Source organism: Helianthus annuus, chromosome 14 (genome assembly GCF_002127325.2).
Source record: "Helianthus annuus cultivar XRQ/B chromosome 14, HanXRQr2.0-SUNRISE, whole genome shotgun sequence".
Lineage (NCBI taxonomy): Eukaryota > Viridiplantae > Streptophyta > Magnoliopsida > Asterales > Asteraceae > Helianthus > Helianthus annuus.
Window position 1 is genome coordinate 49,697,332 of NC_035446.2, and position 16,833 is coordinate 49,714,164.

The 16,833-nt window shown below is 45.1% G+C and overlaps 13 non-coding genes and 1 pseudogene across 13 annotated transcripts; all 14 read right to left on the minus strand.

The window, feature by feature from the left end:
* Positions 1-2,128: 2,128 nt before the first annotated feature.
* On the minus strand, positions 2,129-2,238 carry LOC118487112 (annotated as a pseudogene).
* A 396-nt stretch (positions 2,239-2,634) lies between these two features.
* LOC118487041 lies at positions 2,635-2,753 on the minus strand. Its single transcript, XR_004880208.1, has one exon. It is a non-coding gene; the product is annotated as a 5S ribosomal RNA (ribosomal RNA).
* A 396-nt stretch (positions 2,754-3,149) lies between these two features.
* LOC118487063 lies at positions 3,150-3,268 on the minus strand. Its single transcript, XR_004880229.1, has one exon. It is a non-coding gene; the product is annotated as a 5S ribosomal RNA (ribosomal RNA).
* Positions 3,269-3,664: 396 nt separating this feature from the next.
* LOC118487018 lies at positions 3,665-3,783 on the minus strand. Its single transcript, XR_004880185.1, has one exon. It is a non-coding gene; the product is annotated as a 5S ribosomal RNA (ribosomal RNA).
* A 395-nt stretch (positions 3,784-4,178) lies between these two features.
* On the minus strand, positions 4,179-4,297 carry LOC118487104. Its single transcript, XR_004880269.1, has one exon. It is a non-coding gene; the product is annotated as a 5S ribosomal RNA (ribosomal RNA).
* Positions 4,298-4,693: 396 nt separating this feature from the next.
* Positions 4,694-4,812, minus strand: LOC118487098. Its single transcript, XR_004880263.1, has one exon. It is a non-coding gene; the product is annotated as a 5S ribosomal RNA (ribosomal RNA).
* A 395-nt stretch (positions 4,813-5,207) lies between these two features.
* On the minus strand, positions 5,208-5,325 carry LOC118487102. Its single transcript, XR_004880267.1, has one exon. It is a non-coding gene; the product is annotated as a 5S ribosomal RNA (ribosomal RNA).
* Positions 5,326-5,721: 396 nt separating this feature from the next.
* LOC118487106 lies at positions 5,722-5,840 on the minus strand. Its single transcript, XR_004880271.1, has one exon. It is a non-coding gene; the product is annotated as a 5S ribosomal RNA (ribosomal RNA).
* Positions 5,841-6,234: 394 nt separating this feature from the next.
* LOC118487093 lies at positions 6,235-6,353 on the minus strand. Its single transcript, XR_004880257.1, has one exon. It is a non-coding gene; the product is annotated as a 5S ribosomal RNA (ribosomal RNA).
* Positions 6,354-6,749: 396 nt separating this feature from the next.
* Positions 6,750-6,868, minus strand: LOC118487074. The gene has a single exon (XR_004880240.1). It is a non-coding gene; the product is annotated as a 5S ribosomal RNA (ribosomal RNA).
* Positions 6,869-7,264: 396 nt separating this feature from the next.
* Positions 7,265-7,383, minus strand: LOC118487096. Its single transcript, XR_004880261.1, has one exon. It is a non-coding gene; the product is annotated as a 5S ribosomal RNA (ribosomal RNA).
* Positions 7,384-7,783: 400 nt separating this feature from the next.
* On the minus strand, positions 7,784-7,901 carry LOC118487105. Its single transcript, XR_004880270.1, has one exon. It is a non-coding gene; the product is annotated as a 5S ribosomal RNA (ribosomal RNA).
* Positions 7,902-8,284: 383 nt separating this feature from the next.
* LOC118487101 lies at positions 8,285-8,403 on the minus strand. The gene has a single exon (XR_004880266.1). It is a non-coding gene; the product is annotated as a 5S ribosomal RNA (ribosomal RNA).
* A 395-nt stretch (positions 8,404-8,798) lies between these two features.
* LOC118487030 lies at positions 8,799-8,917 on the minus strand. The gene has a single exon (XR_004880197.1). It is a non-coding gene; the product is annotated as a 5S ribosomal RNA (ribosomal RNA).
* Positions 8,918-16,833: the final 7,916 nt, after the last annotated feature.

Consider the following 16,833-nt stretch of genomic DNA (forward strand, 5'->3'; position numbering starts at 1 on the left):
GTACTAAGTATGCACACAATGGACATACATAGCATAAACACAATGAAATCATGTACTATGTATGTACTAACGAACATAATAAGCATATGATATGAAAACATTGAAAGCATAAAAGTAACAAGTAGGCACATGTGTTTCACCCCAAAACGGTTTAGAAAATAGTAAAAGATGGGGTTCAATGTACTCACTTGAGATTGCTTTGAAGTTCTTGTATAACAACCAAATAATGCTAGAGATCACGGAATATCAAACGGCACCTAATATAGGTAACTATGTTAATATACCGGACCTAAATCGGAGGATCAGATAGTATGCGGGTTCGTAAACCAAACGAGTATGAGACTCGTGTAATATGGTTTAACAAAGCCTTTATACTAAAATGAAACCTAACCTAAGTGCTTACGACCCATTACGACCCGTTTAGGTAGCTTATGCTACCTTAACGCGTCGTTCGCGTAGAACGCGTTTGGAACGCCTAAGATCGTGACCATAAGGTATAACCTCGGAAGGTTACAGCTATGGTCACCTAATGTGTTTGGTCGGATCCTAATGATCGACCAAATGGGTCGGGTTCGAAAGTGTAAGCGATTGTTTAGATCGCTTACCTTACGACCCTATATAAGCACTAAACTAAAAGTGACGAGCTAAGCATGTTAGAACATGCTTAACTAAGTTTAGAAAACAGGTTTGGTATCAAAACAAACGGTTTTGATACTCACGAGTAGTTTGGTTACAAAATACGCAACAATGCGCATTTTGGCCGAAACTACGACTCGTCACTGAGCCTAGATAACGTGGTAATCAGTAGGTATAGTCACTACGGACTATAACCATCGTGATCACGCTCACGATATGAAGTTCCAACGAACTTCGTGTTGACCATAAGCTGGTCAACGCAGAAAGTCAAACAAAGTTTGACTTTAGCACTAGAAAGCGATTAAAAGAACGAAAGAACACTTACGAAGGGTCCCCGAAAGCTAAACTTGATCCAGGAGCTCAGGTATGAAGCAATGGCATCAACTTAGAGCTCTTTGATCAGTTTTGTGGGTTTTGCACCAAATGGGGGGGGGTATTTATAGGAAAAGCAAAACCGTTAGGATCGTTTCTTGAATTTCGTGCCATGATCTCATTGTACACTTGTCAAGATGTTGTGGTATCACATTATGACCCTAACTCCAGAGATTGTGAAGGGGCATTGCCCTTTGGAGTGATTGAAAGGCCAAAAACAGCAAAAAAACGAGTTCTGCATCTGTAGGTCTGACGCAGCCCGCGTAAGGATTTAGTCAGGGCTTACGCGCCCCGCATGGGAGTCCTGATCAGAAACCAAGTTTCAGAATTGACAGTTTAGGTCCCTGTTGAGGTTTAGGGCCATTTCCGACATGTTTAAGGCCCGTTAAGCCATCTTTAAGGCCCTAAAATGATGCTTAAACATTGAGGACATGAAACATGCTCAAAAATATGCCGGATGTTGGTTCTTTTGGTCGTACGATCGCGATGTTCGGTTAATTACGACGGAATGCGCATAAGCGCGAAAAACGATCCAAAATGCGCGACGAATGGATTTTTCTCATGCCAAACACTAAGGCATAATATAAGGATGCTTACATAAATTTTTGGATGTCCGGATGTATTCAGAACGTAAGTTATGCGCGAAAGTGCAAACTTATGCATTTTTTGACACTTTTAGTCCCTGAATGATCCAAAAGTTTATTTTAGCACACCGAACACCTCAAAGCCTATTTCTAAGCTTTATAAAGGATATTTAAGGTGTGTTTAACTTATGGTCATGTTCCGGAATGTTAGTTACAGTTCAAATTGGCATACTTTCGCAGTTTGTCAAGTTTAGTCCCTGTAAGCGAATTATCTTGTTTTTACCATACCAAAGCCTTCAAAACTTATTTCTAAGTTATGTAAAGGTTATTTAAGGTATGTTGAGTATATGTTGATGTACCGGAGTATTTGTCGCATTAAACTGAGTACGTTTACGCACAAGTTTGCGTATAATTTCTCCAGAAAGCGATGTAGAGTTTAAAATCGAACAAAAGTCAAAACATGAAAAATGTAAAACACAACCAAACAAACATTGGGATCAAATAACATTTTTTATTGATAATTGAACTGTTCATAAAGATTTCAAGCACAAATGTTACACCCATCCTAGTACTACTCTCGCCCAAGCACGCTTAACTGCGGAGTTCTGATGGGATCCGGTGCATTAGTGCTGGTATGATCGCAACCGAAAGAATACAAGCTCCTTATTCCTTTATACCTTTCCACGCCTTGATCCCATGCCCACCTATGCTCTCATGTGTGGCCTACGTTACGCGTCTCGGGCCCGCCGTGCGCGCGCGCGCCTTCGTCATAGCCTTCCTTTGACAAAAGCGGCCACTCCCGTCAATAAGCTCTCACGCTTTCCAATAAACTAAGGGCAAGACAGTCCAATGCCTACGAGCGGGCCCGTCTCCCCATATCCGTCTCCCGCGCCGACGAGCCTTCGGCACGGTAAACCGTGTTTAATCTAAAGCGCGCCTCCGGGCACTCCGTAGCCCCGTTCCCCACATCAACGGCCACCCGCATGCTACGCCAAAGACACATCGACTGGTAAATAAAATAAACCAAAAAATGAAAAGAGGGGGGTTGCAACACGAGGACTTCCCAGGTGGTCACCCATCCTAGTACTACTCTCGCCCAAGCACGCTTATCTGCGGAGTTCTGATGGGATCCGGTGCATTAGTGCTGGTATGATCGCAACCGAAAGAATACAAGCTCCTTATTCCTTTATACCTTTCCACGCCTTGAACCCATGCCCACCTATGCTCTCATGTGTGGCCTACGTTACGCGTCTCGGGCCCGCCGTGCGCGCGCGCGCCTTTGTCATAGTCTTCCTTTGACAAAAAGGGCCACTCCCGTCAATAAGCTCTCACGCTTTCCAATATACTAAGGGCACGTCAATCCAACGCCTACGAGCGGGCCTGCCTCCCCATATCCGTCTCCCGCGCCGACGAGCCTTCGGCACAGTAAACCGTGTTTAATCGAAAGAGCGCCTCCGGGCACCCCGTAGCCCCGTTCCCCACATCAACGGCCACTCGCATGCTACGCCAAAGACACATCGACCGGTAAACAAAATAAACAAAAAAACGAAAAAAAGGGGATTGCAACACGAGGAGTTCCCAGGGGGTCACCCATCCTAGTACTACTCTCGCCCAAGCACGCTTAGCTGCGGAGTTCTGATGGGATCCGGTGCATTAGTGCTGGTATGATCGCAACAGAAAGAATACAAGCTCCTTATTCCTTTATACCTTTCCACGCCTTGATCCCATGCCCACGTATGCTCTCATGTGTGGCCTACGTTACGCGTCTCGGGACCACCGTGCGCGCGCGCGCCTTCGTCATAGCCTTCCTTTGACAAAAGCGGCCACTCCCGTCAATAAGCTCTCACTCTTTCCAATAAACTAAGGGCACGTCAGTCCAACGCCTACGAGCGGGCCCGTCTCCCCATATCCGTCTCCCGCGCCGACGAGCCTTCGGCCCGGTAAACCGTGTTTAATCGAAAGCGCGCGTCCGGGCACCCCGTAGCCCCGTTCCCCACATCAACGGCCACTCGCATGCTACGCCAAAGACACATCGACCGGTAAACAAAATAAACCAAAAAACGAAAAAAAGGGGGTTGCAACACGAGGACTTCCCAGGGGGTCACCCACCCTAGTACTACTCTCGCCCAAGCACGCTTAACTGCGGAGTTCTGATGGGATCCGGTGCATTAGTGCTGGTATGATCGCAACCGAAAGAATACACGCTCCTTATTCCTTTATACCTTTCCACGCCTTGATCCCATGCCCACCTATGCTCTCATGTGTGGCCTACGTTACGCGTCTCGGGCCCGCCGTGCGCGCGCGCGCCTTCGTCATAGCCTTCCTTTGACAAAAGCGGCCACTCCCGTCAATAAGCTCTCACGCTTTCCAATAAACTAAGGGCACGTAAGTCCAACGCCTACGAGCGGGCCCGTCTCCCCATATCCGTCTCCCGCGCCGACGAGCCTTCGGTACGGTAAACCGTGTTTAATCGAAAGCGCGCCTCTGGGCTCCCCGTAGCCCCGTTCCCCACATCAACGGCCACCCGCATGCTACGCCAAAGACACATCGACCGGTAAATAAAATAAACCAAAAAACGAAAAACGGGGGTTGCAACACGAGGACTTCCCGGGGGTTCACCCATCCTAGTATTACTCTCGCCCAAGCACGCTTAACTACGGAGTTCTAATGGGATGCGGTGCATTAGTGCTGGTATGATCGCAACCGAAAGAATACAAGCTCCTTATTCCTTTATACCTTTCCACGCCTTGAACCCATGCCCACCTATGCTCTGATGTGTGGCCTACGTTACGCGTCTCGGGCCCGCCGTGCGCGCGCGCGCCTTTGTTATAGCCTTCCTTTGACAAAACCGGCCACTCCCGTTAATAAGCTCTCAGGGTTTCCAATAAACTAAGGGCACGTCAGTCCAACGCCTGGGAGCGGTCCCGTCTCCCCATATCCGTCTCCCGCGCTGACGAGCCTTTGGCACGGTAAACCGTGTCTAATCGAAAGCGCGCCTCCTGGCACCCCGTAGCCCCGTTCCCCACATCAACGGCCACTCGCATGCTACGCCAAAGCCACATCGACTGGTAAATAAAATAAACCAAAAAACGAAAAAAAGGGGGTTGCAACACGAGGACTTCCCATGGGGTCACCCATCCAAGTACTACTCTCGCCCAAGCACGCTTAACTGCGGAGTTCTGATGGGATCCGGTGCATTAGTGCTGGTATGATACCAACCGAAAGAATACAAGCTCCTTATTTCCTTTATACCTTTCCACGCCTTGATCCCATGCCCACCTATGCTCTCATGTGGGGCCTACGTTACGCGTCTTGGGCCAGCCGTGCGCGCGCGCCTTCGTCATAGCCTTCCTTTGACAAAAGCGGCCACTCCCTTCAATAAGCTCTCACGTTTTCCAATAAACTAAGGGCACGTCAGTCCAAAGCCTACGAGCGGGCCCGTCTCCCCATATCTGTCTCCCGCGCCGACGAGCATTCGGCACGGTAAACCGTGTTTAATCGAAAGCGCGCCTCCGGGCACCCCGTAGCCCCGTTCCCCACATCAACGGCCACCCGCATGCTACGCCAAAGACACATCGACCGGTAAATAAAATAAACCAAAAAACGAGAAAAAGGGGGTTGCAACATGAGGACTTCCCAGGGGTCACCCATCCTAGTAATACTCTCCCCCAAGCACGCTTAACTGCGAAGTTCTGATGGGATCCGGTGCATTCGTGCTGGTATGATCGCAACCGAAAGAATACAAGCTCCTTATTCCTTTATACCTTTCCATGCCTTGAACCCATGCCCACCTATGCTCTCATGTGTGGCCTACGTTACGCGTCTCGAGCGCACCGCGCGCGCGCGCGCATTCGTCATAGCCTTACTTTGACAAAAGCGGCCACTCCCGTCAATAAGCTCTCACGCTTTCCAATAAACTAAGGGCACGTCAGTCCAACGCCTACGAGCGGGCCCGTCTCCCCATATCCGTCTCCCGCGCCGACGCGCCTTCGGCACGGTAAACCGTGTTTAATCGAAAGCGCGCCTCCGGGCACCCCGTAGCCCCGTTCCCCACATCAACGGCCACTCGCATGCTACGCCAAAGACACATCGACCAGTAAATAAAATAAACCAAAAAATGAAAAAAAGGGGGTTGCAACACGTGGACTTCCAAGGGGGTCACCCATCCTAGTTCTACTCTCCCCCAAGCACGCTTAACTGCGGAGTTCTGATAGGATCCGGTGCATTAGTGCTGGTATGATCGCAACCGAAAGAATACAAGCTCCTTATTCCTTTATACCTTTCCACGCCTTGATCCCATGCCCACCTATGCTCTCATGTGTGGCCTACGTTACGCGTCTCGGGCCCGCCGTGCGCGCGCGCCTTCGTCATAGCCTTCCTTTGACAAAAGCGGCCACTCCCGTCAATAAGCTCTCATGCTTTCCAATAAAGTATGTGCACGTCAGTCCAACGCCTACGAGCGGGCCTGTCTCCCCATATCCGTCTCCCGCGCCGACGAGCCTTCGGCACGGTAAACCGTGTTTAATCGAAAGCGCGCGTCTGGGCACCCCGTAGCCCCGTTCCCCACATCAACGGCCACCCGCATGCTACGCCAAAGACACATCGACCGGTAAATAAAAAAAACCAAAAAACGAAAAAAAGGGGGTTACAACACGTGGACTTCCCAGGGGGTCACCCATCCTAGTACTACTCTCGCCCAAGCACGCTTAACTGCGGAGTTCTGATGGGATCCGGTGCATTAGTGCTGGTATGATCCCAACCAAAAGAATACAAGCTCCTTATTCCTTTATACCTTTCCACGCCTTGAACCCATGCCCACCTATGCTGTCATGTGTGGCCTACGTTACGCGTCTCGGGCCCGCCTTGCGCGCGCGCGCCTTTGTCACAGCCTTCCTTTGACAAAACCGACCACTCCCGTTAATAAGCTCTCAGGCTTTCCAATAAACTAAGGGCACGTCAGTCCAACGCCTACGAGCGGGCCCGTCTCCCCATATGCGTCTCCCGCGCCGACGAGCATTCGGCACAGTAAACCGTGTTTAATCGAAAGCGCGCCTCCGGGCACCCCGTAGCCCCGTTCCCCACATCAACGGCCACCCGCATGCTACGCCAAAGACACATCGACTGGTAAATAATATAAACCAAAAAATGAAAAAAAGAGGGTTGCAACACGAGGACTTCCCAGGGGGTCACCCATCCTAGTACTACTCTCGCCCATGCACGCTTAACTGCGGAGTTCTGTTGGGATCCGGTGCATTAGTGCTGGTATGATCGCAACCGAAAGAATACAAGCTCCTTATTCCTTTATACCTTTCCACGCCTTGATCCCATGCCCACCTATGCTCTCATGTGTGGCCTACTTTATGCGTCTCGGGCCCGCCGTGCGCGCGCGCGCCTTCGTCATAGCCTTCCTTTGACAAAAGCGGCCACTCCCGTCAATAAGCTCTCACGTTTTCCAATAAACTAAGGGCACGTCAGTCCAACGCCTACGATCGGGCCCGTCTCCCCATATCCGTCTCCCGCGCCGACGAGCATTCGGCACGGTAAACCGTGTTTAATCGAAAGTGCGCCTCCGGGCACCCCGTAGCCCCGTTCCCCACATCAACGGCCACCTGCATGCTACGCCAAAGACACATCGACCGGTAAATAATATAAACCAAAAAACGAAAAAAAGGGGGTTGCAACACGAGGACTTCCCAGGAGGTCACCCATCCTAGTACTACTCTCGCCAAAGCACGCTTAACTACGGAGTTCTGATGGGATCCGGTGCATTAGTGCTGGTATGAACGCAACCGAAAGAATACAAGCTACTTATTCCTTTATACCTTTCCACGCCTTGATCCCATGCCCACCTATGCTCTCATGTGTGGCCTGGCCAACGTTACGCGTCTTGGGTCCACCGTGCGCGCGCGCGCCTTCGTCATAGCCTTCCTTTGACAAAAGTGGCCACTCCCGTCAATAAGCTCTCACGCTTTCCAATAAACTAAGGGCACGTCAGTCCAAAGCCTACGAGCGGGCCCGTCTCCCCATATCTGTCTCCCGCGCCGACGAGCCTTCGGCACGGTAAACCTAGTTTAATCGAAAGCGCGCCTCCGGGCACCCCGTAGCCCCGTTCCCCACATCAACAGCCACCCGCATGCTACGCCAAAGACACATCGACCGGTAAATAAAATAACCAAGAAACGAGAAAACGGGGGTTGCAACATGAGGACTTCCCAGGGGTCACCCATCCTAGTAATACTCTCCCCCAAGCACGCTTAACTGCGAAGTTCTGATGGGATCCGGTGCATTCGAGCTGGTATGATCGCAACCGAAAGAATACAAGCTCCTTATTCCTTTATACCTTTCCATGCCTTGAACCCATGCCCACCTATGCTCTCATGTGTGGCCTGCGTTACGCGTCTCAAGCGCACCGTGCGCGCGCGCGCCTTCGTCATAGCCTTACTTTGACAAAAGCGGCCACTACCGTCAATAAGCTCTCACGCTTTCCAATAAACTAAGGGCACGTCTGTCCAACGCCTACGAGCGGGCCCGTCTCCCGCGCCGACGCGCCTTCGGCACGGTAAACCGTGTTTAATCGAAAGCGCGCCTCCGGGCACCCCGTAGCCCCGTTCCCCACATCAACGGCCACTCGCATGCTACGCCAAAGACACATCGACCGGTAAATAAAATAAACCAAAAAATGAAAAAAAGGGGGGTTGCAACACGTGGACTTCCCAGGGGGTCACCCATCCTAGTACTACTCTCCCCCAAGCACGCTTAACTGCGGAGTTCTGATAGGATCCGGTGCATTAGTGATGGTATGATCGCAACCGAAAGAATACAAGCTCCTTATTCCATTATACCTTTCCACGCCTTGATCCCATGCCCACCTATGCTCTCATGTGTGGCCTACGTTACGCGTCTCGGGCCCGTCGTGCGCGCGCGCGCCTTCGTCATAGCCTTCCTTTGACAAAAGCGGCCACTCACGTCAATAAGCTCTCACGCTTTCCAATAAAGTATGGGCACGTCAGTCCAACGCCTACGAGCGGGCCTGTCTCCCCATATCCGTCTCCCGCGCCGACGAGCTTTCGGCATGGTAAACCGTGTTTAATCGAAAGCGCGCCTCCAGGCACCCCGTAGCCCCGTTCCCCACATCAACGGCCACCCGCATGCTACGCCAAAGACACATCGACCGGTAAATAAAATAAACCAAAAAACGAAAAAAGGGGGTTGCAACACGAGGACTTCCCAGGGGGTCACCCATCCAAGTACTACTCTCGCCCAAGCACGCTTAACTGCGGAGTTCTGATGGGATCCGGTGCATTAGTGCTGGTATGATCGCAACCGAAAGAATACAAGCTCCTTATTCCTTTATACGTTTCCATGCCTTGAACCCATGCCCACCTATGCTCTCATGTGTGGCCTACGTTACGCGTCTCGGGCCCGCCGTGCGCGCGCGCGACTTGTCATAGCCTTCCTTTGACAAAAGCGGCCACTCCCGTCAATAAGCTCTCACGCTTTCCAATAAACTAAGGGCACGTCAGTCCAACATCTACCAGCGGGCCCGTCTCCCCATATCCGTCTCCCGCACCGACGAGCCTTCGGCACGGTAAACCGTGTTTAAATCGAAAGCGCGCCACCGGGCACCCCGTAGCCCCGTTCCCCACATCAACGGCCACTCGCATGCTACGCCAAAGACACATCGACCGGTAAATAAAATAAACCAAAAAACGAAAAAAATGGGGTTGCAACACGAGGACTTCCCAGGGGGTCACCCATCCTGGTTGTAAGTTCCGTAATAACCGGATCTTTCAATGATATCAAACAACCCTATTGATTCTGCGGAATCCAATCAATGGGTGATTCAAGAAATCAAAACGAAAAGAACAAGAACACCGAAATAACCTTTAAACTTGCACACGATTCTATTACTTGATCAAGCAAAATCGTCTGGTACAAGCTCACAACCAATCGCCTCTCTCTCTAACTCTAGAGGAATTTTGTAACTATGAAGTTCCAACCTAAAAACAAGTTAGAAACTTGCTTTTATACTAACTCAAGCCCAATTCCCTACATGGGCTCCCCTTGGGCCTGCTTGACCCACATGGCCTAAAGCTTGGCCGAAGTGACCTATAAAGGTCCACAACCTAATATAAACTAACCCGGTAAAGCCCAGTTCGTAACCGTAGCCCGTTGTATTAATTTAATGCGTCAGTCTCACACTTTAGGGCCTAACAATCTCCCCCTAGACTGATGCCATCAAATTGTCTTCATAACTTGAATTTAGCAACGTCTTCAACGAAATCTATGGTCGTCGCAATGCTGCAGATGTTGTGGAAGTTCTTGACTTCTGAACTCTCAGCACTGGGTCTCTTTCTTCAGCTCTTGTGGTTAGCTTCATATGAGGATCACGATCAACTTTGCTTGAAAATCTTGTCGAAAAGAATGTGAGAGGAGGATTCTCAGCAGCTCTTTTCTTCTACAATCTTTGTCTTTCAAGCAGGTTCACGGTACTTCTTCGAATGTACTTTCACTGTCAGACGGCATTTCGTATCCAGTTCTTCTGACTCAGGTACATTTTGTTCTTGTGACGCTTTAGGCTTCTTCAGCAACTAACAGTATCTCAGTCTTCATCAACCCCTGTTCTTGATTGAAATCAAGTTCTGCACATGCTCACAAACTCATAGGCAAACATTTCTTATGCAACAGGGAGAGTACCATATGAACACTAGGTACATCAAATTTCATAATTTAAATTCTTTTAACTTTTGATGATCAGTCAAATCTTCAAGAACGGTTATATTTTTAATTTTTAAGAAAAACAAATAAGCACTCTATTTTTGGATTTTTTTGATTTTATAGTTTTTTTATTATTTTTTAATTTAAAAACTAAAAGCAAATAAAAACTCAAAATATAAACAACTACCATAATATACAATTACAATTGCAATGGGATCAAAATTCGTTCTCAGGCAGACTAAGGAACACTTTTCAGTACGAACCTAATCAAACTGGTCTATGCGATTGCCAATATGTTTGTCCACTTAAACTTTAACGCTCAACTTTCAATTTTCAACTTCGTGATATGCTTAAGGTAATATTATACTATTATACCCGTGTGTCCCATTCCAAGGCATACCCCCGCGATCAAGGTAAGCACAACGATTCATCGTAGCAAGTGAGTATACTGATGTCATCCTTTAAGATATCCTGACTGTGTCTAGGTCTGCATATAATCTGTTTTATCATGTTTTGATTTCTTAACAATGAACACCCAAATAAATACTAATCAAATCCTGGAAATATAAACAACACACTGTATCATGCAAGTATCTTCCCTACCACATATTTCACAAGTCCAATCCAGATTTCTGAAATCTTAACTGGGAGTAGGTTGAGAAGAGAACAGAATAGATCTTTTTCAGAGATGATATAATATACAGATCAAATGAGTTTTTCTCAATTTGATATAGGTTTCTTGGGGTTTCTTTTGGGCACTTGAGGGCCTCTTTCGGGTGTATTAGATCTATAGCGCGATAACATACAACTAGGTCAGCATGTATCTGGATACAGCAGAAGCTGTCGTTGCCTAGCACCTCCAGGTCAGCCTGTATCTGGATGCAGCAGAGGAGGTACACGACTTTTTTCAGAGAAGATTTCAGAATCAGATCAAAATTGTGTGTATCGGGACAACATACAGACATTCAAATAGAAATGAGCTAATTCCAAGTAACTTTCTTTCCTGGGGTCATGTACAATTTTAGTTCTGAACAGAAGGACAACCAAGATATCCCCGGATGATTCAACAATATAAAGACCTGAAACCTCAGATGTTGGCTATCTATCAACGCAAGATTTAAGACCATAAAATCATGCGCCGTTGGTATGTTACCCATATGGTACATAGTTCGTTATGTTTATATCACTTGGTAACTTTTATCATGTTGAGCGTCAAGCCTATCGACATATCGCAGTAGATCCTAGTCTTTTCAGCTATGGCACCTTACATGTGTTAGTCAAAACCCTTTAACACAAACATTTATTTCACTTCCCATATCATGCAATATATCTTTTTGGCTTTTTCATTTTTCTAATGTTTTTGTATTTTTCTCATTTTCTCCCCCTAAAGCAATACATATATATACAGCAAACTCTTTTTGTGTTTTTCTTTTCTGAGTTTTCTCCCCCTCAACTCTATATCTATCTATATGTTCCTCTCCCCCCTAAATTGGTGCATAAATCTTGTATTTTTGCGCAAATTTACCATTTCCTAGATAAAGGACACTTTATATACAAAATTATAAACTAAGAAAAAGAGAGAAAATGTTTTTGTTTAACCATTCTATCATCAGATTGAAGACTAGTCAAATTCAAATCAAAGTACTGAATTTAAACGGTACCTTTTGCTGATCTTATCTTACTTCTCTAATCTCCTCCAAAGGAAGCATATCATCTGCAAAAAAAAAAAAAAAAAAAAAAAATTGAACTTTTTGCAACAGTGAAATGTTACCCGTTTTTATCTCTGGAACAACCGCTATCAACATTCCAGAGATTGTCAACAACTCCTCCTTGGTTGTTCCTGAAAACTAAGGAGATTAGTAAGACATTGGTACCCAGGCCATCGTGGTCCTGGGTTTACCTGAAGCATCAAAATAAGACACTTCTTTCAAGCACAAGTCCCCTTTAATTTCAAGGATTGGAGACATTGCTGCTTTAGATTTGGGTTTCCAAATCTGTTTCGGTTTAACAAACGTATTTGTTGCCTTCGGTTGAGCAACTTTAGCTGTTTCAGGTTTGTTAGTTTTGGAAACAGATTTTTGTTCCTGAACAGCTTTGCGTTTGTTTTTGGCAGCGTTCCAATCCCCATCAGAAGGTTTAACCTTGGGATTCACATTCTTCATTGCCTTAGGTGAAGAAACCTTCATTGGCTTAGAATGGTAGTTACCCTTTGGTGTAACCCTCTGATTTTGCATATAATAGGGTACGTAGGGACGATTTGTGCAGTTCCGAGCAATGTGACCAGCGGTGCCGCAATTGAAGCATGTTTGTCTCTTCACGTAGAAGGCATTCTGATCAGCTTCTGTAGCTCTTGCAGGCCCTGAAGGATGAACCAGTCCTTTTTGTACTTGTTTTTGTTGCACATTTCCAGCAGACGAAGATGAATTTGGATGCCTATACTTGTCGTTTGTCGGGGCCTTCTGTGGTGGAGATTTCTTTTGATTCTTCTTGTTTTGATGAGACTGCAAGTCTTGTTCAGGAATCTCACCAGTCTTTCCGAAAGCTTTGTTAGCACAGTCAAATGCATATTTTTCACATTTGCCATTACTGACTGGCTTAACAAAAGTATTTCTCACATCACGGGCCTTTTGAGGACTATTGCTGCCCGTTGAGGACTGTGGAGAGCCTGCTTGTCTTTGATGTTTAGGCTTCTTCTTTCCGCGTCCTTTACTTGCTTGCTTCGGCTCTTGTTGCTTGATCTGAACCTTTTCATCACTAACAGAAGGTTCAGACTGTTCAGCTTGCGCACTTGGAGCCTTGTTCACATCAGTTTTCACTTCATCAGCTTTGGTAGGATCCGAGACTTCTGGTTTGTTGGATGAAATACTAGAAACTTTAGCAGAAACTTCAGCTAAGACATTTGACGAATTTTCAGCACAAGATAGTTCTGCACATGACACTCTTGAGGTGAATTCACTAGAATCAACTAATTCCAATTTCTCAGAATCAGCTGCTTCAGGTGATTCGCATTTGAAATCTGATGGTTCAGCTGGCTCATTCGTTTCGTTTGCTGTTTCAGTCTCTGTTACACAAGCATCAACGTTTTCGCCCAAACCATCAGGCCTGACATTCATCATAGAGTGTAAAAATGAGCTAAAAATGTCACACACATGAGAATTTGATGCTTGTTCGTCTCCAACGACACCTTCAACTTTAACTTCATCTGCAGGGAAAGACGAAGCATTAGGATCAAAAGTACCCTTTGAAACAAGATTTACCGAAGGAGTCGCTCCTTTATCAACAGGTCTGTTGTTGATTGATGACTTATCAATTTTAAGACCGTAAGCCATCTTGTTCTCATTCATTAATTCCTCCTCAGTCATGGGTAAATATGTGTAGTTGTCATTATAAGGAGGAGGAACTTGATTGAATCCCAACCCACACCCCTTCTTTTTCTTGTATGCAAGTTGTTGATCACACAGATTTTTGACTAATTTGCTGGAAGAATCAAACTTTTTAATATTGAGTTCATTTACTTGATATCTATCTCTGACATTTTCCAGTTCTTTAGTCAAAATGCATATATTCTCCTGAGCTTCTAAGAAATGGCAAGTCTTTACACTTAGATCATCCTTGAGTTTAATGATGTCTTTTCGTTGAGCTTCGATTTTCTCTTTAAAAAGTTTTTCATTATTAGCTAACGTGAAATTTTTTCTTTTAATGTCATTGTAATCTTGTATAAGCTCAGCGTTGTGTAACCGATATGCCTCATTTCTTTCTCTACACTCAGGAGTGCAAAATACAGAAAGTATCTCTTCATGATCACGAGTAACTTCTTGATCCATGGGTTTGTTAAACATAAATGCTGAATTTTGTGTGGATGAGCAAACTGCAGTGGATGTGTTGCCTTGAGTAAACTGTTTGTCAGCATTGTCATATGATTTGATGAGTGAGATCAGCTCATCTGACTTCATTTTGTAACAGTTGTTGTCGGTTATCAATATTATCTGATTAACATTTCTAAACCAACTACAGTTCGCCTGATCTGGAATCCCTTTTATAGCATCCAGAAGCTTTCTGTTGCTCATGCGAGTAGACACCACTATCTCCGCCTTCTTTATTTTAGAGAGCAGTTCAGCAAACCTGCCTGTAAGTGCTTCTATAGATTCACCATATGAGTATCTGAATCCTTGGAGTTCCTGCTCAAGCACCTCTCTCTTAGAAGACATTTTTAAGATTTGATCCCCCAAAATGTGCGCTTTTAACTATTTTCTCAACACAAACCCAAAGCAAGAACCTGTGTACTTGCTAACTCAAACCCTTTGCACGTGAATGATCCCGCTTTCTGAACCGTACCTCAAAAATCTGTCAACACTTGTCACAAACCCAACAAACAAAACAAACCATTTATATATATATATATATATATATATATATATATATATATAAACCCTTTAAATATATATATATATATTTTTATTTATATATAAAATAAACCTTTTTTTTAATTAATATATAAGAAAACTAATTATTATTATTATTTTTAAAAATCAATGATTAGGTAATTATTACTAAATGATTATTAATATAAAAATTATAGATATTAAACCCTAATATGGCAAATGCAAAAGCCGTTTGTCTTTTTCGATCGAATCGTGATGACGGCGACCAGTGGTTTAACAATGGTCGGAGATGATATTATCGCGGAGGTTATACGATGTCGTCCGAGAAGAAGAAAAAAGGAAGACGAAGCTTGATGATGACAATGATGGTAGCCGGAGATAATGAATGGTGATCGGCGGTATGGTGTAACACGAAATCTTTGTGAAGATTAATGGAGGTTGTGAGTCAAGAGCTAGAAGATGATGATAGTGATCAGACTCGAGAACTCAAAATCTTAACTCGGAACCTCTGTTGTGGACTCGAAACCTCGGTGTTGAATCAAAACCGATGTCGAAACTGTGGAAGTTGATATAAAAAAAAGACCTTGAAAGCTTGAAGATGACAATCTTGTTGTCTTGTGAACAATGATCAACACAGATATGAACTCAGTTATGAACTCGAGAGGATGACCAGAACGATGAAGTAGGTTGGTCAGAGATGATGAATGATGGTGATGGTTGTGATACTGTAATCGGAACCGATGACTGAATACAGGCTTTACAGATGATGAAGATTGCGAATCGGAACAGTGATGTCGAAACCACAAAAGATGGGACTCGAGACCTGTGAAGGTGGTTGCGAGTCGGAACCGAGGTTGCGACTCGAGACCGTTTTGGAAGAAGAAGACTCGAGACCGTGAGGCGATGACTCGAGACCTTTCTTGAAGATGAGTCGAGACGGTGATGATGATGAGTCGAGACTGCTGTGAAGTTGTTGGAAATGACTCAAGACCGTAGTGTAGACAATGATATGAAAATGATGTTATTGAGTGGAGACCAAATGCACTCTGTTTCCTTAAAAAGCAAGGGACTCGAAACCGTGGGGAAACAACCTTTTCCAAAATTTTAGCTGAATCTTAGAGGGATATTAGGAAACAGTTGTTATTCCAAAAATTTTGGATTTTCAAATCAATTTTTTTTATTTTATCAAATCTTTTAAAAACAATTTTGTAAAGTTTAAAATTTTGGACCAATCAGTTAACACCTTTTCAGAAGATCAAAAACACCAAAATAAAGGAATTTTCAATAAAATTCGGATGAACGCTACAAAGAACACGAAGAACAAGAACACCAAACCAAGCAAGTTGGTCGGAGATGATGAATGATGGTGATGGTTGTGATACTGTAATCGGAACCGATGACTGAATACAGGCTTTACAGATGATGAAGATTGCGAATCGGAACAGTGATGTCGAAACCACAAAAGATGGGACTCGAGACCTGTGAAGGTGGTTGTGAGTCAGAACCGAGGTTGCGACTCGAGACCGTTTTGGAAGAAGAAGACTCGAGACCTTTCTTGAAGATGAGTCGAGACGGTGATGATGATGAGTCGAGACTGCTGTGAAGTTGTTGGAAATGACTCGAGACCGTAGTGTAGACAATGATATGAAAATGATGTTATTGAGTCGAGACCAAATGCACTCTGTTTCCTTAAAAAGGAAGGGACTCGAAACCGTGGGGAAACAACCTTTTCCAAAATTTTAGCTGAATCTTAGAGGGATATTAGGAAACAGTTGTTATTCCAAAAATTTTGGATTTTCAAATCAATTTTTTTTTATTTTATCAAATCTTTTAAAAACAATGTTGTAAAGTTTAAAATTTTGGACCAATCTGTTAACACCTTTTGAGAAGATCAAAAACACCAAAATAAAGGAATTTTCAATAAAATTCGGATGAACACTACGAAGAACACGAAGAACGCGAAGAACACCAAACCAAAAACAACGAAAATCTTGAATCCTTGATATCACACCGAGCCTAGAAACAGGTTCTAATGGCTCTGATACCACTTGTAAGTCCCGTAATAACCGGATCTTTCAATGATATCAAACAACCCTATTGATTGTGCGGAATCCAATCAATGGGTGATGCAAGAAATCAAA